Raw genomic sequence first — 22,926 nt, 5'->3', positions numbered from 1 at the left:
TATTTATTAGCGATAAGGCCGCCTTTTGTATCCTCCTTCTGTCTGTGTTTTAGTTCTTATATATTTTGTATAGTCTAGTGATTAAAAATACGGTTTCCTAGTCGGGGGTCCAGGGTTTGATTCCGGGCACGCACCTCTAACTTTTCGGAGTTACGTGCGTTTTAAGCAATTAATTAATATCCTTTGCTTTAACGGTGAAGGAAAAATAAATATCCATGAAAACATCGAGGACACCTGCACGCTTGACAGTTCTCCATAATGTTCTCAAAGATGTGCAAAGTCTGCCAATCCGCACTTTGCCAGCGACTAAGCTATGGCCAAAACCCGTGTTCTAGTGCTAATGTCGTATTGTTTGTTCTCTTTCCTATGCCATCTTCAGAGAACGTAACTGTTCCTCCAAAAGAGACTGCATCCAATAACTCCTACCTTTGTATAAACGCGGTGTTATATAGTTAGGTATCCATCCAGGTTTTAGATTACTATTTTGTTAAAATAACATTATTGATAGGTAAAGGGTACAATATACTCGACGAAGTTTAAGACAAAGGAGTGTATCCAAGTATTTCATAATATATTAAACAAGTAACTACGGCAAATATCGATGGTGCCTCCTGACTGAAGAGGGCCGTAAGACAGAGGCAATGAATAACTAAGCGGAGGTATTTCAGGATTATGACGTCATTACTCTGTCAGCTAGAATGACGGCTGGTAAACTCTCCATATAATATTATAGGTTATCTTTATATTGAACTAGGTGATGCCCACGAGTTTGTCCGCGTGGATTTCTTTTTAAAATCCCGTGGGAACTCTTTGATTTTCCGGGTTAAAAAGTAGCCTATGTCACTGTCCAGGACTTTAACTATACCCATGCAAAAAATCACGTAGATCCGTTGCGACGTGATTGAAGGACAAACCAATAAACCAAAAACTTTCGCATTTAAAATATGGGTAGTGATATATCATCATCATCGTCATCATGGTCAACCCATCGCCGCTGGCTCACTACAGAGCGCGCGAAAGTCAGAATGAAAAGCTTTTTGGCCATATTCTACCACCCTGGCCGACGTACGGCAGACTTTACGTACCTTTCAGAACATTATGGAGAACTCCCACTCTCAGACATGCAGGGTTTCCTCACGATATTTTCCTTCATCGTTAAAGCATGTGAAATTTTAATAGCTTAAAATCGACATAACTCCGAAAAGGTAGCGGTGCGTGCCCGGGATCGAATGTTGAAGTCTCATAATTATATAGCTTCATATATATTACAGTCAGTCAGTCAGTTTTTCCTTGTTATACAAGGAAAAACTGACTGACTGATCTGTCAACGCACAGCTCAAACTACTGGATGGATCGGGTTGAAATTTGGCATGCAGCTATTATGACGTCGACATCTACTAAGAGATGATTTTTGAAAATTCGACCCCTAAGGGGGTAAAATAGGCGTTTGAAATTTGTGTTCCACGCAGACGAAGTCGTGGGCGTAAGCTAATAAATAAATAAGGGGTAAACAAAGAAGAAATAGAAAACTCAGAGGTACGTGCTCAAGATTCGAAATTCATTGGTAAATTAGGAGCCACGAGTTCTAACCACTTGGCTAACACAACAAAGACTTTGCACAAATATAATTATAACACAGCACCTAAGTGGAGCGCGGCGGGAGTGCCCCAAACTGAAATAATTCATTCATAGCCCCATTGTTCAGATAATTGGTTCTATTTGCTCGGGAATTATGAATATTCTAGGGTGGAAACTAGGTGCAGATAAAACGGCACTTGCGAATTATACTGCACTAAAGGTCCCTATTGATATACCCAGGGTACCTATTTTAGAAAATAAAAATAGAACAATCACTAAACGAGCAGCCAAAATTAGTTTTCCTTAGTTTGTTCAAAAGTTAAACAAATCGCAGAAACTTTCTCGAAACGCGTAAGGACAGGTAACAAGGTCGTTTGGACCGCGTATAGTGCGTATAAAAACTAACTAAAAAGGAAAATTTTAACATTTGAAAATGGCGCCATACAGCTGTCGTTTAAAAAAAAAATTGGTTGTCTGTAAAGTCGGTTTACTGACGATAGTTGAACGTGACAACAAAGGCCGATTGTGCTTCTTTGTCGCTCGTTCCGCGCTCTCGCTTGCACTTCAAGCCTTACATGGAACGCCTCAGAGCGAGGTAACGCCGCATGAGTCATGTTTTTTCGTGCGTGCAGCCGGCTCTATCGAATTATAAGACGTTGTCACGTCAAAATTGCCAGTGTCACTCTGGATAATGTAAGGAGACAAATAATAACCATACATCCAAATCAGTTCAGGCATTTAGAAATTATGGTGGAATAAATAAACTCACATACATATAAAAGACATGAATCGTGAAAATATAATAGACCACTCCTTTTTCGAGTAGTTGTGTAATAAAGCAGGGCTTGGCAGGAGTTAGTAAGTTTTATTTATCATTCACAGTTAACAGATCGCTCACATCCGAGGATGTTAATATTCTGTGAGCAATAGATCTGAAGATTTCATTTATATCTCGAACTCATCTAAAAAAGGACAGATTATGGTCAACACAATCAGAACCTTGTTATGAAACAATCAAATTAACATCCTCCATTTTGGATCCCGATTAAAATCAATAACAGAGATAATCGACACAAATATCCAACTTGCCGAAATAATTGTGTGTACACTGTTCAAGTAACGCACATAAAACAATATGTGAATTGCAGACAATAATGCAAATTTGTGAATATTTGCTCGAAAATCAATATGCCACCACCCGCCAATGGAAAGAAGCTACACTCAGGGTACTCTACTTACAAATTACTGGACCACTGGGTCCAATATCGAGTCCCAGGCTGCAATCAAATCAAGAATGAAGAGATCCGAAAAATCAGAGTAACCGACATCTACTACGGTGAGATCATCATAATGAAACTGGTGGCGAAGCTGAAGTGGTAATGGGTTGATGTTGTTCCAAAGGTGCTAGAATGACGACCTCGGACTGGAAACAGAAGCTAGCCATTAACAGGGCTCTCTCCGTCACTCGTTTCATACAATCGTAGTTCCAATTTCATTTGAATATTAAGCAATCAAAGTCCATGAAATTTTGCAGACATATTCTAGGAACTAATATCTGTGTCTGTGGTGTTTTAGATTTTTCTAAAAATATGTAGTTTTAAAATTACAGGGGCTCAACGATTTGTATGAAAATTTCTAAAACCGCGTAACTTTGAAACCGAATATTTTAACAGAAATCTGGAAAACCACAGACATAGATATTAGTTTCTAGAATATGTCTGCAAAATTTCATGGACTTTGGTTGCTTAATATTCAAATGAAATTGGAACTACGATTGTATGAAACGAGTGACGGACGGAGCCCTCTTAAGTGGACCGACGATATCAAACGAGTCGCAGGGAGCCGCTGAATTCAGGCGCCGCAACTCCGTGGCGTGTGGAAGCCCTTACCTGGAGACCTAAGTCCAGCTGTTGACATCTGTCGGTTGATAATGATGACGAGGTCGAAAGCTACAGAGCGCACTTTGACTTTGTTAAGACTTAAGGTCGAGCTAAAACGCAACAGATTTATGTAGATACCTATACCTATCCCTCTCTTTTTACCCGACTGTGGCCAAGCCAAAAGGAAGGATTATGATTTTTACTAACCCCCGACCCAAAAAGAGGGGTGTTATAAGTTTGACGTGTGTATATGTGTATATGTGTATTTGTGTATCTGTGTATCTGTCTGTGGCATCGTAGCGCCTAAACGAATGAACCAATTTCAATTTACTTTTTTTTGTTTGAAAGGTGGCTTGATCGAGAGTGTTCTTAGCTATAATCCAAAAAAATTCGTTCAGCCGTTTAAGAGTTATCAGCTCTTTTCTAGTTTTCTTGTAGAAAAGAAGGTTAGATAACCGTTAGGTTCATAATATTATGTCAATTGACAAATGTCAAGCTGTCAAGATGGACGTTGCCTAGATACATAATTATTTATTTGAAAATGATGTTTTGGAAAACTCAGATACCTACTCAGATACTTTGGATCGTAAGCGCGGAATAGTCCAAGAAAATCGGTTCAGCCGTTTGTAAGTTATCAGCTCTTTTCTAGTTACTGTAACCTTCACTTGTCGGGGGTGTTATAAATTTTTAATTTACACTTGTATTAACTCTAAAGCCAAAACCATCACACAACCATGTGTGGTCTTGGTTAGATTGTGTGGTATTCTTACATCATTACCATCAACTCTTAGGTTTGTTGCTCGATGGTATTTGGCTGATAAATATACGGGAATAAGCTGCTTACGGGGAATTTCAACTGAACATCATTGTAATAGTGATTTCGTGTCGGAAATTTCATGTTCGTCTTTTGGAAATTATTGAATCAACAGTAAATAATTGAAGCTTTTCCAATTTGCAATGGAATATTATTTATTTATTGTTACAATGGCGAATATGCATGAGTTTATGTTTTCGTAATTCGTAATATCCTTTAATAAAATATGGTTTAAAAAGAGAATATTTTTCTTTAAATTTATATACTTGACTGCAATCAGACTTGCTGGCAAGTGATGATGAAGATAAGATGGAGCGCGCTTACTTTGAAGATGCACTTTTCACTTGAAAGTCTACCTATATTAAAAATTAAGGAGAAAACTGAAGGGAAGTGCATTGAAAACTCATTAAATCAAAACATAATATCTATGACACAAGTCCAAACTCGTCTATGCTGCCAATTATGTCGTCAAAGAGTCGCCGAACCAGTGGTAGCTGTATTTGACTATTTAAAAGTTCACTGTAAAAGTTTACTTGAATAAAAATATTTATATTCTATTCTATTCTATTTTAATATCTACCATGCACCTCTATCATTACAGACGTCCAGTGGTACTTTAGTTATCCAAACTACAGGTGTTTGTAGTTAAAATATCAGTTAACTACCTATTTTGGCGTAATCCCAACATATGAAAAAGTTAACCTAATGTAAAGATTTTAAATTTTTTACAAGATTCACAGTCTAATTACTAAAGCTTTCAAAGGATTAGGTACTTACTAAAACAATAGTTAGGTACTCATCTCATACTTTTAGAAATTGTAGCCTCTTGGGCACTGTAGAAGATTTTCCTCTGACAATGTTATTGATAAAGGCCAGTATAAAATCCTAAGAAAGGCTTATTAAATAGGTAAATGGTATTATGCCATAAACCAATGTAAAAGAACGAAAGCGGAAGAACTATCTTTCCTGTTTCCTTATAACAGCCTTATACAAAAAAATTGCGGAAGTCCAGATGAAATATCCGATTTCCCTTGTTATCAGAGACATGAACGTTCATCTGCAGTGGACATTAATAAATCACTAACCAAACACACTGTAACATCTCGTGGTATAACAGTGCACGATTAGGCCCATTTAGCTAAGAGCCTTAACTGTTTGCCGAGAGAAAATGAACCTTATTGCACGCACTTAACGTTTGTTATATAGGCACAAAAGTTGCACTCATCTTGTAATAAATTTTGCAATATAAAACATTTGGTAAGCCTGTACTATTGTCATAGAGTAAGAAAACCATACAGATACAAGTAGGTACTTATATGACCTTCTCTATTTCCTTAACAAGTGATATTTGACAAGAGTAAATTAAAAATGTATAACACCCCCCACAAGTGAAGGTTAGATTGACTAGAAAAGAGCTGATAACTTTCAAACGGCTGAACCGATTTTCTTGGATTATAGCTAAGAACACTCTCAATCAAGCCACCTTTCAAACAAAAAAACTAAATTAAAATCGGTTCATTAGTTTAGGAGCTACGATGCCACAGACAGATACACAGATACACACGTCAAACTTATAACACCCCTCTTTTTGGGTCGGGGGTTAAAAAACTGGTACCTACTATAATTGCTTAGCCAAAAATAGTACCTACTAGATAAAGTAGAGCTCAAAAAATAAACTAGTCATTTTATACCTTGATACTTTTTATTTTAAAACTTGTACCGAAAGCTTTTTAAAAGTTTCTACAAGTTGAACTGCAGTAGAAACAGGATTTAAGAAATTTCGGTTTCTACATTTCGAATAGGATTTCACGAATGAATAGTGGTTCTTTAGCAACTAAGTATGTAGAAGTAATGGTTCAAATCATGAGGTCATACGTTCTACTCCCGGGTCTGGTCAAAAAAGTGAATGGAGTATTCTGTCTAGAAATTAAAAGAAGTTTATTCATAGTCAGGCTCTCATTTGAAAAAAAATTTGCCGTTCAAACTCAAGGAAATATTGGGGAACTATGTTCTACGTTGTATATGTATGGAACTAGGTTTAATGTCTATGGTTTGCCAGATTTCCATTAAAATATTTAGTTTCATAGTTACAGGAACTCAAGGATTTACATACAATTTTTTTGACTCGTATAACTTAAAACTATAATATTTTTTTACTGAAATTTTCTAAGTCATTGAGTTAATAAAAATCAATCTACGTTTGTATAAAGAGGGTTGCATAGAACGCATTAGGGAAACTTTTAAGACTATGTTTGCATCTGTTTTTATTTTCGTCTATGATAAAGCGCCTATGTGTCGTCAATTCTAGGGACTACCGTCACAGTCTATTGGCGACGATTCATTCAAGGATAATTTGTACGTTTGTTTGAAGATGCTATTGTAAGCTTGGCCCATATTAATTATCTATAAACGTGTAGAAGTTACTGATTAGATAGTTGGCGCCACTCAAATCATAACAAATCATAACATCATATTAGAAAGCGTCATTGATTGGCTGAAGTTGTTCAACATCTGATCGATAAACGTACTGTATATAAAATTCTTATAGTTTCTAGTTGATGAATTGTAGCATAATAAAGGATAATATTTGTAATCAATATATAAGATGAAAACATATTTATTACTTAGATGATTTGTTAAACGAGCTTGATGATTTGTATATTAGTCACTAAGTTTATTCATTGTACAATTTGGATTGGCCGATAACGATAAGATAAAAAGGGGAGTGGCTAATAAACGTGGAGAGGTTACCTGTAAGAGTGGTTTTAAAACGACGACATTCGAAAATATACTAACGTAAGAGGAACAACATTTATTTGACACAAATGTAAAAGTTAATAAATTTAAATATGAAATAAAAGTGTAATAATTTATCATAAAGATTGTGTTTGTGATTTCGTCAGACCTTACCCAAAAGGTCAGAAGAGGGACATCAAGAAAATATAATATTTTCTTGTCACGCTCACGACTCAGAGAAACAAGTGGAAATATACAGAGGAACGAGAAAGAAGTGGAGGTCTAGTAGACCACAGACATTTTGGAGCACAAGGCCAATATTTGGGCCTCAATATATCAAAGTACCTAGTCATGGCATCAAAGGATTTCTGGATAAACGGGTAGGATCTTTCCATGATTTTATTTTTATTGATACCTATTAATGGTAATTTTTTTTTATTTTTTTTTTTTTTTATTTGTGTGGGTTTTCGTTTTGTTTGTTCTACATTTAGTTATCATTTTGTTAAAAAGCTTTGCTCCGAGTTGGAATGGAAATTATATAACGTTATGATACCTAGAATTACCCACATTTTTATAATTCATCTTGTATATTGGTTATACAAATGCGATCGACCTTCAAATTGTGGTTTAAATAACGTTGAGGTATTTAGAAGGCTTATTTTACAATGAAAAATGAAAAATGTTTATTTACAAAATACAGTCTTGTACAATTTTCCTGTGTCTGGTGGTACCCGCACTAGGTTATCCTGTATCGTGGGTACAATGGAATAGATAGTGAACATAGTGTTAAACAATATAAAAAGTGTGGTTTACTTAATGATGGGCGTTATTGTTACTTTTAAATAGTTTTCAGGATGTATCTACTATGTCCTGCCGGGGTTTTATTTCTCATTAAATGATTTCACAGGTGAATATCTCACGGAACGTGGTATTTCAATCTTCACACTTGTAATCGTGTGCCGAATTAGTTTGGTTAAGAGTTACGATAGGGATTTATTTTCACATAGTGGTTTTGTTTTACGGAAGGTGAATTTCTGGATTTAGGTTCAATCGTTTGCTGCATTCATTGTATAGATAGATGTTTTCCTTTTTCTAGCACACAGTGACGCGATATTATCACACAGCACTCATTGGGCATCTTGAATGTTGTTTTGTGAAATTATTATTTTTTGTAAACCGCTTTGGGATAAGGTAGAAAAAGTTACATGAAATAGCTTTTCGTTTTACGCCTGCCAGTGAAATAATCCGTCTCTACTTGTAATGGTTACTAAATGATTGGGGATATAAAATGTTAATTGATAAAAATGAAGGTGATCCGTTGTAATAAAGTAATAGTGACCAGGGTTAATAAATTGAGCATTTTGAGAAATATAAATCCTAAAATGGGTGTAAAAGTAGGTTTATCTTATCTGGTTATTCTTTAACTAAATTTAAAATTATGGTAGGTAGGTAGTCAGATAGTTTTAAATACGGGGTGCATAAATAAGTGTTTTTTTTTACAAAAGTGAGGAGAAATGTTTTCATTTATCTATTTTTACCACTTGAAACGCGTAATGTTTGAGTTTCAAACATAACTTTGTTGACAACAGCTCACCATGAACAACCCATGGCCGGCCCACTACAGAGCAACAAGTGTCTCCTCACAGAATGAGAAGGGTTTAGGCCGTAGTCTACCACGCTAGATAACAGCTAATTTACTTTTAATACTGGCACAATAATTTGAGTACTACGAGTAGTAGGTAGGTATAGTATATGAGCAGCGGGGTTTTTTTTTTACCTGTATTCACGCAATTAACTGTGTACTGCCGCATTTAAATGCAATATGATTTTGTTTTTATTGGATTAACATCGCTTGGCGGGTTAAATTCCTGGCAAATGTTCTATTAAAATTAGAGTAAGTTTTTTTTTTAATGGTAATATACCTACAGTACTGCCCTTAGGGCAGGGCGCGATAATAAGTACCTACTACCAAAATACTATTTTCTTTGTTGTACGAAAGAAATTTTAGGCAAATATCTTTGCACTACGCTCGCGTTTGTGGCATGACATTATCCCAGAAATATATTTTAAAAAAAAATTCACGCTCGCTTGACTCGCTTCGCGATAGTTCAGTTTCGATATGCATTTAGTTAACGAAACTCTCAGGAAACCACGTTTGTTGTGCTCTCGAAATTGATCAGTCTGTTTGATAAAATCGAAATGCGGTGCCTTATAAATTTCGCTTAGGAGCGCCGGTAGTAGGTATCTCATGATAATAATATGAATATTGATCATAATTTTTTTTTTAGGCTGATTAAGCATTGAAGGTTTTTCGGCTGGTCTGGCATTTCGCCTGATTTTATGTTTTTGCTTATTTAGCGCGTTCAGGAAAGCTTTGACAACGTTTTATAACATGAGTATATATATTTTTTTGTTTTAGTTACCCAAACAGAAAAAAAAGAGCATTAAAGATGTGGGACCGAGGGATAAATCTAGTGTGATTTTTGGTTGGATTATGAAGTTGTAGTTAGGGTATTTAAAATAGAAAGATTTCAATTGTAGGAAATGATGTAAAACATGTTGAGGATAAGTTGTGTAATAAAGTCGATAATTCACTTGTTAGATGTCACGCGATCTATTGCGAGGAGGAATCTTTTTCTTGTCTTTTTTTTTATAAATACGGTGTTCTGACGGGTTTTTATTTACGTCTCGGATTATTGAATACTTTCGGTGTTTGATTGGACGGTTAGAGGTTGCAAAAGCAATCGCCCTCTAATTAAATTGTTTATTTAGGCATTAGTTCAATTTGGATTAAATCTCGCGAAAAGCCACGGTGGCTGTCTCTCGCGCGTCTTGGATAGACATTCCTAATGCCTGTTTTTCTGAGGGAGGGATGCATTATCAAGTGAGATGAGCTGCAATGTTTGCGGCTGATTATTTTGGAGGCACAGTGGTTTAAACTGGTTGGTTTGAAAATTTGCAATCGTGGCAAGTGGAGTAAAGTTTGACTAAACTATTTAATGAACTAAGTATATAATGGATTTGGTGAATGGTTATATTATATAACATTTTGATAAATGGATGAATTTGAAGAGTGTATGTATGTGGTTGATGCACATTTGTTTCATATTTTTACTTAAGTTATAAAGTATTACATTTGGTGAGTAGTTATTTATATTTGGTAGGGTAGGTTTGATAAACAGGTAGTTATCTTGATTAATAAATGAGTTATCATTTTATAAATGCGTACTTTAATGTTTGATGAACTGGTATACTTGATAAATGTGCATATTTTCATACTTCAAAGACAAGTTGTACCTATTAGTTTCTTCAAGCTTTTAGTTGCTGATAATTATATTAACATTCTTTAGAGCGCATGTCCTATGGACGAAATCGTTTATACATACTTTCACTGTTTGAAATGTTACAATCATAAAGATAGTTATGACTAGAGGGGGTCATAGCTTGTTGCCGCTCTTGTACATCCATGTGTCAACTAGGTATTGTTATCTCAGTATATTTCAGGGAACCTCCGTTCGGGTGAAAGCGATAGCTGTTGGATAAATGCTTGTTGGGTTATCAGAAGACCGTGTAGTCTTCGATGAGGTTACTTGTAAATATTATAGCGAAATAGTAAGTTTAAAAATAGAATGAGGCTAAACTAAAAAAAAATGAGACAAAGATAAAAATAATAACTTAAAGCATTGAAACAGCATAAAGTAAAATAGTAACTTACAAACTATACATACATATTTACGAATTATGTAGATAGATATAGTACTACTGGATTACGTATATCAAATAAGAATACTGTCAGCTCATGTTTTGTTTTCGGCGTGGTAATTTTACGCTTAAAACTCATAAGAGATATCATGAGGTTCGCTTTCTGTAAAAGTTATTAGCTTTAACAGTTAATTGGTTTATTACATTATTTATTTATTATACACTCAACAAGTAAAAGTATTTTGTTTTGACAAAATCCAAAGAAGTACCTATTGGATTAATAAAGCAAGGTACGAAGCATTGGCTGGATTTTACAACATTTAAAGTTTCCTGTTCATTTTTATCATTGAGTTAATTTGAGGCGGAAGGATCCTCTTGAAAATTTTTAAGATTAAGTTATTAGTAAGAAATTATATTTTGCTTAGGTTAGTTTAAAATGTACAGCCGGTAATTAAAAAAAAATATATATACATTTAATTTTACATAATAGGTGAAGCTGGTTGATGCACCAAAAATCGAATTATCATAGGAATTTATTTATTATCAACTTCAAATATACAGTAGCAAACTGATTAGTTGGAATGCATGCAGTGATTGGAATATTTAAGTTCCGATAGAAGAATCTATATCGTGGCTTGTTCCTTTATGGACAAGAATATTTTTTTTTGACTCGTGGGACCACTTACACAAAATATCAACGTTCGGTTTGGAGGTCTTCCATGGCTATTCCTACAGTTCCATGACGTATTGAAGAGGTTAACACTTTGTCGCTCATCACATCAACCAGCACGGCATTTGGGTATGATGGATGGATGTAGATAGGTACACATTTGATGGGGGGGGGGGTTTAGTGGTTTGTATCAATAGGAACCAGGGGTTGAATGAGGAAGGCTGAGGACAGTACGTGTGGTGCTTACTAGGGAAGGTTTATGTTCAACAGTGACCTTATGATGATGACGATGTAGATGACGATGATGATGATGATGGACGTACGAGGATGAATCTTTTACGAAACGAATAAAGGGAAATCGAACAGATGCGGGTCATTACGATTAACATATAAAATAATGTATAAGGTACCTACTTGCTTCTAATCTTTATGATCGATCAGCTTGTGATAGAGATCTTGATGTCGTAGAGAATAGAGATGTATCGAACGGAATATTTATTTCATTTTTTTTCCTGCTATTATGTTGATATCGCTTTTCTCTATGAAAAGGAATTAATGATAAACTAATAGGTATCATTCGGCGGCGAGTCGCGACTGTGTCGTTCCCAGGGTCGAATTTGGTAGTTCTGCTTATGTTACTCGAAACGACAAAGTACGCCATATGGTGCATATTATGGCTAAAATAAAATATATAAGTATCGTGTGAAATTATAAATCAAAGATTCTTTTTGCATGTAGATATTATATGAAAACCACTTCGAGAAAAATTTAAGGAAATAGGTATCCTTACCGTAGCCTCTCAATATATTTACAACAACATAATTTTTGTAAGACAAAATATTCTTAGTTACAAGAGGGTTGGCGATCTACACAACAGGCTGACTAGACACCGTAACAGGCTTACGACTCCTACGCTCCGTCTCAGGAAGGTCCAAAAGTCATTTGTGGGAATGGGTATAATCTTCTATAACAAAATTCCTCAGTCAATTTTGGACTTGCCTTTACACAGGTTCAAAAAAATCTATTAAAAATATGCTCCTGAGAAAAGCATATTATACTATCGAAGATTATGTAAATGATAAAAAAGCGTGGATTTGAACTTCGATTCGCTCCAGCAATGCGCAGGACTTCAATTGCTTGTATACATGGCATAATATTGTATATCAAATCATTGAAAAGAGCAACCGCCGAGTTTCTTGCTGGTTCTTCATGGTAGGAAAGGCATTCCGAACCAGTGGTAGATGCTTTTGACGATTCGAAAGAACTTGTAAAAGTCTAATTGAATAAAAACATTTTGAATTTGAATTTGAATTTGAATATGGTTAAGAGGCACAAGTGACGCAACTACTGTACCCTGGCGTTTGTTTAACATTGTCCATTAGTACTTCAGAATGTGGATTTTGCTAGAAAAAAAAAACAATAGGTAATTGTAGAAATATGGGAAGCGTAATCTGCATTAAAAGAAAAAGTTTGAATTGGAAGCAACCAGGCATAGGATTTTCATACATCCGTAATCACGTTCCTTTCAACTCTCTATCTATCACGGTTCACGATACGCCGTTCGCGGTTCGGGCCGTGACGCACGTGCAGACGGACAGACGGACGGAGAGCAGAGGTTTAGAAAATAGGGTCTCGTAGGCACCCTTCGAGGGGTACGGAACTGGAGAAAACTAAATTATAATAATGATAATAGGTTTTCTAGGTTACCAAGTAAAATTACTTCTCTTAGGTCGGATTGTATTATGATGGATGCTTATGAAACAAAATTAAATGAACGGTCTACTCAAAGTGTTTTATGTTTGCAGGATCCAAGGATGTTGGAAATGAACAAATGAGGGAAAGGAAGACCCAAAACTAGGTATGGGTCAGGGACACAAAGTCCCAAGGAAGGAAAGGATGGAAAAGCCCCGAGGTTACGGGCTATGGACAAAAAGTCCTATAGGAGGAAGGAGGTGGACCCTAGGATAAGGGTCATTAAAAATTTGGATCTGGAGGGAAAGGACCCTAGGATAGGGGTCATTAAAAATTTGGATCTGGAGGGAAATAAGGACAATCATATATGTATCCCGGTAGAAGAGAGACGCACCAAGGCTCGGAATCCGCGATTTTCCAATAAGAAGGGAAGAAGAAAATATGTGCGTAAAACTGTTGCGTTGAAAGTGTATGAAAATGTTTTGTGATTTAAATCGAGAACTGGCGGCGATTAACTTTAAGTTTAGAGAGTTTATTTTATCAAAAGGACAAGAAGTTCACTTACACATATTCATATTAAGAATAAATAAAATATAGAAGAAAATATAATCTTTAAAGGTATGGTGACTATACAATAATATAAAAAGTCAAAACACGTTATATTCGTTAACAAACTATACCTACATCTGGCTAAGATATCTATGGTGTTTGACACTATTTGATTAAACTTTAAACTTTGTAAAAGATTTTTCCTCCAGTATGAGTTTCGGCAAGTACATTATGTAGTAGAGCTAGGTAGTTTACATACCATAATTAGTCCTAGCTTTATGTAATTGTAGCATAATAGGTATGTTCGTTTTGTGTACCATATTTATGAGATTTAGCTTTAAAGTGATGCGTGTATGTACGGACTTTAATAGTATTTTCCTAACAAATAGACATATTTTGAATTTGTATAATTGACTTATATAATATAGTTCATCAGTTTTCTTATATAATTCTTTAGTGGGAAGGAGAGTCTAGTTGGAACAGAACTTTTAACAATTTATTTTGAGATACTTGAAACCCTTTAAAGTAGTTTTTAGTAATTAGTTTTACATGCTCATCCCCAAATCTCTATTGAGTGTTCCTGTAAAATATTGGCTTGTGAGTTATAATTGATACTTCGGACTTTATGCATGTACCTACCTTCTTTGATTAAATGGAGGCCTCCTTTAGTTGCTACTGGTCTCGCAATTTTTGATATCTTTATGATTTTTGAAAAATTATTTATAAATTTAGAGTGTCTGCATCTTTTTATTTTAATATTAGCGGAAGAGAACAGAAAAATGAATTTTAGATTAAAGGCTAAATTTGAGTGCTACTGTAGACTGGCAGGTAAAGTTGCGAGGGTAAATAGTTTGGAATTGAATTAAGTTTGTCTGCTATTTTCTAATTATATCGGATGGAAAGGGTTGCTGCGAGTGCTCTAAAATTAAGTTGCAATCATAATCAATACCAATGTATCAATAAAACTGTATATTCCTTCTAGTTAAGGTTAGCAAGAATATTAATTTAATTAATTACTATCTTAATTTTTTTTTTGTTTTGTTGAACTAAGTCTTTGTCATTTTGGTTGTGAAGTTTACATGTTACTTAAGTTTTAATTTTTTTTTTTTTTAAAAAGCGATGAGACTCGCTTAAAACAGGATGGCCGAGCTGTAAGCTTGGCCCATATTAATTATCTATAAACGTGTAGAAGTTACTGATTAGATAGTTGGCGCCACTCAAATCATAACAAATCATAACATCATATTAGAAAGCGTCATTGATTGGCTGAAGTTGTTCAACATCTGATCGATAAACGTACTGTATATAAAATTCTTATAGTTTCTAGTTGATGAATTGTAGCATAATAAAGGATAATATTTGTAATCAATATATAAGATGAAAACATATTTATTACTTAGATGATTTGTTAAACGAGCTTGATGATTTGTATATTAGTCACTAAGTTTATTCATTGTACAATTTGGATTGGCCGATAACGATAAGATAAAAAGGGGAGTGGCTAATAAACGTGGAGAGGTTACCTGTAAGAGTGGTTTTAAAACGACGACATTCGAAAATATACTAACGTAAGAGGAACAACATTTATTTGACACAAATGTAAAAGTTAATAAATTTAAATATGAAATAAAAGTGTAATAATTTATCATAAAGATTGTGTTTGTGATTTCGTCAGACCTTACCCAAAACTATCCACCACACACACTTTAAATGCGATGTGTATGTTCATTTGTCCTTCATCACTCCGTAACGGAGCAACAGATCGATGTGATTTTTTGCATTTATACTTATAGTTAAAGCCTTGGAATGTGACATAGACAACTTTTTATCCCCGACAATCAAACAGTTCGCAAGGAATATTCAAAAACATAAATCCAGTGTACAAAAAAATATGCTTAGGTTCTTATTTGAAAGAGTTATGACAATTTCAGCGAGTCATAGCAGACTAAAACCTGTTGTAGACCAACAGCTAAGCTATGTTGAAGCTAAGCTAAGCTAAGCTAACTGTAAATAAACTAGAAATTAGCGTGGCCAGCAAAAACTAAGTGAAAGCCAAGTCATTGTTGTGAGTGGGTGTGCAAAGGTTGTCAAAGGGAAGTGCTTAGTTTAGCTGAGTAGTTTCGACAGCATACACTACTAACTTAGCTTCACATATTTCAGCTAGTTCACATAGCTTAACTTACATAGTTTGCGATCTGAACACAAGTAAGAAAAATTAAACCCAGCTATGACAACTATAAATAAACTTAGCTTAGTTCTTGGTATGCAAGCGGCTTTGATAGGTCTCATTCTTACTTTACAAAAAAATCTCTATAAGTAATTCATAGTTAACGATTAATCTCTTAGATCTGACATAGAAGAGATTAGATTAGGGCAGATGTTGACCTTCAAGCAAATTGTCGCGAAAACCTTGACCTTATAGAACTTACGGGAAAATTGCCAATCACACCGAAAAAGAAAATTACAGATGCCTTTACGGATATTTACTTCGTCGATAAATCGTCCCTAAATACATATTTCCCTCATTTAGTAGACCTTAACACCATAACATACCTAATTGTTGAGAATTTTTCAACCTTTAACCTTAGTATAGCAACATTAATTTTACCTAAGTCCTACCTAGTTGTTATACCTAGATTTTAAGTATTAAGTGCCACTAGATTAATGTGTTACCTGTAATACCTAATGTCGACGGTACTGGCACGAACTGGTGTCATGTCACGAGTTTATGATTACACCTGAACTAAAAACTTTAAAATCATTGCCAATTGAAAACATTCGGTTAGTTTTCCTTTCGAAATTACGTTAATTTACATAATCAGCCCTTCGGAACCCATTTTTCAGAAACAGAGGTGAGTGCCCGGGATCGAATTTCTGACCTCCCAACAGATGGTCGTCTTAACCAGTAGGCTATCACGGTTACTCTGTTTAGATTACTTTATCTATTTCCATTTTCCTGACTATAGAACATTATTTTAATGCCAAAGAAAATTACAACAAAGTACCTACATTTATTGATACAATCAAATATTGAACTTTCAAATTAACAACTGAACAATCCTGAAGGGTTCAATTAAAGCGTCTGATTGGGCCGTGTGTCAATGTCTCTTGAGCTTTTGCTCTTCACAAAGAAAAATAAGACTTATTGCTTTACTATAGAGCAGGTTTTGCATTGAAAAATTATGTACTAATTTAAAAGTGACGCGCGTTAAATTAGTTAAGTACATTTCGTTCTTATAGCAAATTTATTTTCAAAGTAGGATTGTTTAAATCTGAATTAATTACAATTATTATTAACATTGACAAGAGATTAAAAGCTTAATTTGCTATATCTATTTTATATGCTATAATATGATTTGTCTACATTTCCGTGTGCTAAGGATGCTCCGGTGTCGGAGTGAAACGTGGATATGACGTCACAATACGATAGACAACAATTTTTTTTTTTTCAATTTTTGAACATAAAAATATTTTACCGCATTAAATTACTTACTCTATTTTTATGTTAAAAAAATCTATACAAAACATCACATCATTTTATTACTACAGTCTAAGACCTTGGTTGTCGTGATTGATAAATTATGGTAAGTATTCTTGATAGCTTTGATTTCAATCTCACCTGGTGGTAAGTGATGATTCAGTCTAAGATGGTCAGTCATTCTTGTTGCAACACGCATTGTACTTACCCAATAGTGAGCGAGCATCAATCAATCAGAGGTGATTGCGATCGTCACACTGTACTGTAGCTGTCATTTTACCGCAATCGTGGCCCTTGATTGCAATCTCACCTGGTGGTAAGTGATGATGCAGTCTAAGATGGTCAGTCAATCTTGTTGCAACACGCATTGTACCCAATAGTGAGGTCAATCAGAGGTGATTGCGATCGTCACACTGTACTGTAGCTGTCATTTTACCGCAATCGTGGCCCTTGATTGCAATCTCACCTGGTGGTAAGTGATGATGAAGTCTAAGATGGTCAGTCAATCTTGTTGCAATACGCATTGTACCCAATAGTGAGGTCAATCAGAGGTGATTGCGATCGTCACACTGTACTGTAACTGTCATTTTGCCGAAGGTGTTATCGAAAAGAAGTCTGGTTAAGGTTATAATTTATCAGTCGGCACGGATCATCGAATAAATAATAAAGGTTCAAACCCGGGGAGGAATATAGAAGGGGTAGCTCCGTATTCGGTATCCGACGAGTTAGAAATGTACAGGGCGACTACGAACACTCGGAATAGAGAATACAAAAAAATCACAAATATTGCTTATCTACTGAATTAGGTCTCGCGTCACCTGTGCCTCGAAGAACCCATTCAACCGTCGGTTACTATCACTAATTATCTAAATACCTAAGTATATAAAAAGAAAGCTCACTTATTAACTGACTCATTATAAACACCTAGTCCAAACCATTAGATCCTAGAAAGCTGAAATTTTACACTTAAGTTTCTTTTATAATATAAACAAGGAATAAGGGCGGAATTTTCGTGATTTTCCGGGATAGGGAATAAAAATAATTTATATTGAGCGAAGCTGCGAGCGGTCGTTAGTCTGATAATAATACATAGTTAAGAGTCAAACTTCATTTGCGAAAGGTTCTGGGACTCCACGACATTATTATCGCAAGGAAACCTCTACCATTATACTGTCATTCTTAACAGAAAGGGATTCTGATCGTCAGCAGTGAGGAATACTACAGGCAGAAGGGAAGCCGTACTCTGTAAATCTCACTCAATAATACGCGCTGCCACCTATGACGTGCCTCGTTGGTTTGTTTTACGTTTTGCCAATTAGGTCCCCATTCCAAACATTCGTTTAAAAATTGAACATAGTATTAGTACCTATAGAAGTGCTGTTTCAAACAAAAGTGTCAAAAATGTGACTGGGCATCAAGTTGTAAGCAAACACAAAATATGCCTCATTTACCCGTAATTTTATTTGTTCGGGATGACAGTTGTATTGTGATAGTTCTACATGATAGAGGTAGTGAGTTGAGAAGTTTCACTTACAAAAAAAAAAACTGGGATGCTTACAATTTAACCTAGGTCCTCACTTATCCAAGTAGCTCCATAACTGTCGATATCAGGTGTAAACTTTCACCCGTCAAGCGGACTCCGCAGGGAACGTACGGAACCCGGCGCCGTGTTTAGGATTCCGCCGAATGGAATATAAAACCCCCAGCTAGAATTTCCTCGAGTTTCATAGCAAATGCCGGACTATTTTTGAAGATGAACTTCCGATGAATTGTTGTGCAGGGGCGAGGGTTTAGGTTTACACATTAAGGGTAAGCCCACACTGCGAATTTTCACCGTGCGATTTTATCCGCAGAATATTTTGATATATTGGGAATTGTGCGGGGTCCACACGCACCCACGAAAAATATACGTGCGAACGACTTCATACAATTTCCTTGTCAGCACCGAAATCTGCGGAAAAATCACGCCGTGTAATTTCGCCGTGCAGGCATACTCTTAAGCCTCGATGACACGGGGCGAGTTTACAAGCTGCTAGCGAACTCGCTGCCTTGTAACTTGTAAACTCGCCACGTGTCATCGAGCTTTTTCACAATCTGCTTTTGATTATCAGATTGTAAAAACGCTGCTTGAAAAATAGAAGGCCGGGCTAATTTACTCGCCATTCGCTGGCGTGTTGGCCTGTAAGCTAGCTAGTAGCCACGTGTCATCATCACTGCTAGTAAACTAGTTGCGAGCATCTGCGTTTTGGCAGTTAGTATGCTTTTTCGTACTGTTTTTTGTTTCATATGAAACTAGATGACGCTTGCGACTTCGTCTAAAAAAAAAAAATTGGTTGTCTGTAAAGTCGATTTACTGACGATAGTTGAACGTGACAACAAAGGCCGATTGTGCTTCTTTGTCGCTCGTTCCGCGCTCTCGCTTGCACTTCAAGCCTTACATGGAACGCCTCAGAGCGAGGTAACGCCGCATGAGTCATGTTTATGTTAAACTAGCTGATGCCCGCAGCTTCGCCCGCGTGGATTGGTCAGATCCCCTGCAGCATCAGGATTGAGGAGTTGGACTCCAAATTTTTTATGAAACAATGTCGCAAAGTTCCTCTATCGATTAAAAAAGAAATGACGCAAATCGGTTCAGAAATCACGGAGATTTCGGTGTACATAGGTAGAAAAACACAACTCCCTTTTTGAAAGTCGGTTAAAAAAGTAGCCTATTTTACGCCCTGGTCAATCCTCTACTTGCCTGTGAAAGTCCCGTCAAAATCGGTTCAGCCGTTCCAAAGATTAGCCTTTTCAAACAGACAGACAGACAGACAGACAGACAGAAATTTTAAAAACGTGTGATTCAGTTATGGTATCGTTCAAATAACCATATGAGCTTAATATGAGGTAGTTATTTCGAAATTACAGACAGACACTCCAATTTTATTTATTAGTATAGATTATGTGCAGCCGGCTCTATCGAATTATAAGACGTTGTCACGTCAAAAATCCAAATTCTATTTTAAAATCCCCGCGAACCCGTGGAATTCGCCACGTATATGAAAATCCTATTGGAACTCTAAGATTTCCGGGATAAAAGTCAACTATGTCACAATAAATTATGCAGGTAGAGGTAACTACTCTCTGCTAAGTAGCTAACATACTTAGCAGAGAGTAGTTAGTAAAGTACCTACTAAATCTACAGTATAATTTGATTACACTAGATTGGCATTTATTCTGTTAGTTAGTTACTTAGGCAGGTAGAAGTGAGTTAGTTAGAGTTGACACCCTTTTCCCTCGCAAGTCATCGAACAATAATTCTTTTAAGCAACTTTGTATAGCTATATCTACAGTGAATTTACTATAGTTTCTATTACTAGGATTTTAACCGCTATAATTCAATATCGAGGAATAGTTCAGTGGCTCGTTGTGCTTTACATGAATTATTAACTTCCGAGAACGGTAGGAGACGGTGAGAAAAATGGAGTTGAATTAAGAAATCTACTTCGGGTATTACGTATTCAGAGATTTAGTGAATCGTTCGAGATTCCTCTACAGATTTTCTCTTTTTGAAACACATTAGCTTAATGAAATTAGCTTTGTGAGAATACGTTAGTTTATTCAAGTTTTAAAACATACGTTTATCACATTTTCCTCATAAGAAAGCTCAGTGTCCGCTCAGCTAATGATTGAGAGAGCCTAGATATGCTTGGAGTTTCTCTACGTGGTCTAATAACCCTTGAGTATAATTGTAGTCGGGTAACAAGTCGTAGGTGATTCAAAAAATTAAAAAACACGACACCAAAAAACTAACAAAAGTTAAAATTTTCTCATTTGAAAATGCTACCCTACAACCTCCATGTTGAATTAAAAAAAAATATAGTAGAGATAGATAGAAGATGTAAGGATTCTAACGATACCCCATACACCAAATCTGTTTAGGCATTTAGAAGTTATGGTGGAATAAAGAAACTCACATACATCAAATCTAGGTATTCGAAACGAGCACCAATTTTCCTTTCGGCCGTCGAGTGCCGTGGGGCCCCTTGGTGTTACGCCAAGTAGGTAAAGCCTCAATAGCTCAACCGGTAAAGGAGTGGACTGAAAACCGAAAGGTCGACGGTTCAAACCCCGCCCGTTGCACTATTGTCGTACCTAACCTACTCCTAGCACAAGCCTGACGCTTAGTTGGAGAGGAAAGGGGAATATTAATCATTTAACATGGCTAATATTCTTTAAAAAAATATATATATATAGTGTTACGCTTACAAACAGATGAACACAGGAGTACAGGAGTATTGTATTTTAAGAAAAATACAGTACTCCTTTTTCGCGTAGTCGGGTAAAAAGGCATTTGTCAATGTAGCGAGTTCAATCTATTTCGCGAATAGACAGGGAGTCAAGAAAGCGCGGCGCTTGGCAAATCTTTAGTGTGAAAGCAAAATCTGATCTAAGGAAGCCGCCAGTCTTGGGGCAACGAGCTCTTGCATTAATTTGCGTAGAACAATGAAAATGTAGAGAGAAAAATAATCGCTGACAGAATTTGGTGTGTAGGAATTTCCATAACCTTTTTTCATCTAGTCTTGCGTACAGACACGATTTTTTCTATGAATGTAGAAAGTAATAACTCTTAGATACTAGTAGATAATTAATTATGATTAATTTTCATGTCAAATATGTATCACAGGCGATTAGACGAAGAAGCACCGATCGTAACGAATATGCTGGATCAAGGATAATCGATTAGTTTTTGGATTTATAGATTCATTATTGATTAAGTAAATGAAATCAGCAAACGATAATAATTCTGGTGTGGTGCGAGTTTTGGTATGAAATTTTACAATCAGCAAGTTGTAATTTTTAATAAATTCGGGAAAAACCGAGTAGGAAGGTATATTTCTCCTACATCAAACAAGCAAATGAACGTCAAAAAAAATACATCGAAAAAAATGTGCACAAACTGGTTAGTGAGGTACCCCGGGTACTTCACTAACTAACCAGTTTAAACACATTTTCATTGATATTTTCATTGATGATGAAAGCGCCATAGGTTTTATTATTCTGAGGATTTACATATACATACAATGTTTGAATTTTACAGATAACTATGGTTTATTTTGGAGAGCTTTGTCTTACCAAAGAGATACGAGTACTGAATGCTTACTTTTAATGACTGTAACAATCACTACTTATTTATAACGTTTGTTATTCAATCACAACGCAATGAAGAAGTGAATCAGTATTTTGACATAGACTACTTTTCCCCGGATAATCAAGAATCCATGCGAACAAAGTCGCGGGCGCAAGCTATCAAATAGTAATTAATATTTTAAATTAGGCTTTGGCTTTTTTATTATTCTAAAACAACACAAACAAACAACAATTATAATCCCCTTCCGGCTTCCACCCGAAAAAAAAAAACAAAAAACCCTTAAATATTAATGTGTTCTAACCACACACTGCTCTGTGGAGTCTTTCACGTTTTAAAGTGAATAGGTGGGCGCGCTTTGTGCAGGAAAACGAGGTTTCATTCAGAATGAACCGCGGCCATGTTTTATTTTACATTATTAATGAAATATCATTACGTCCCGCGGGAAGGGGAAAACTCCGGGCGTTTCTTAACAATAGTAACTTATACTTAACTTTGGGTTAACTTATTTTAGTCAATCGGTTCCAATTTGCAACCAATTCAATTCCATTCAAACTCAAAGTCATTTATTCAAATTGGGTACTATTGTACTATTTCTGATTGTCCAACAATGATATAGTGGTTATAATTAATTACATTAACTTAAAACTAAAGCTACGAGGGTTCCAAACGCGCCCAAGTCTGAGAAGAGCCCACAAC

At 35.7% G+C, this 22,926-nt stretch overlaps 1 long non-coding RNA gene across 1 annotated transcript; it reads left to right on the top strand.

Moving 5' to 3' along the window:
• Positions 1-259: 259 nt before the first annotated feature.
• Positions 260-22,921, top strand: LOC123865276. Its single transcript, XR_006795953.1, has 3 exons — positions 260-328; positions 10,805-10,809; positions 22,908-22,921. It is a non-coding gene; the product is annotated as an uncharacterized LOC123865276 (long non-coding RNA).
• Positions 22,922-22,926: the final 5 nt, after the last annotated feature.

Source organism: Maniola jurtina, chromosome 5, assembly GCF_905333055.1.
Source record: "Maniola jurtina chromosome 5, ilManJurt1.1, whole genome shotgun sequence".
Classification (NCBI taxonomy): domain Eukaryota; kingdom Metazoa; phylum Arthropoda; class Insecta; order Lepidoptera; family Nymphalidae; genus Maniola; species Maniola jurtina.
The sequence above is the reverse complement of the archived record's forward strand: the minus strand, read 5'-3'. Positions and strand labels throughout refer to the sequence as shown.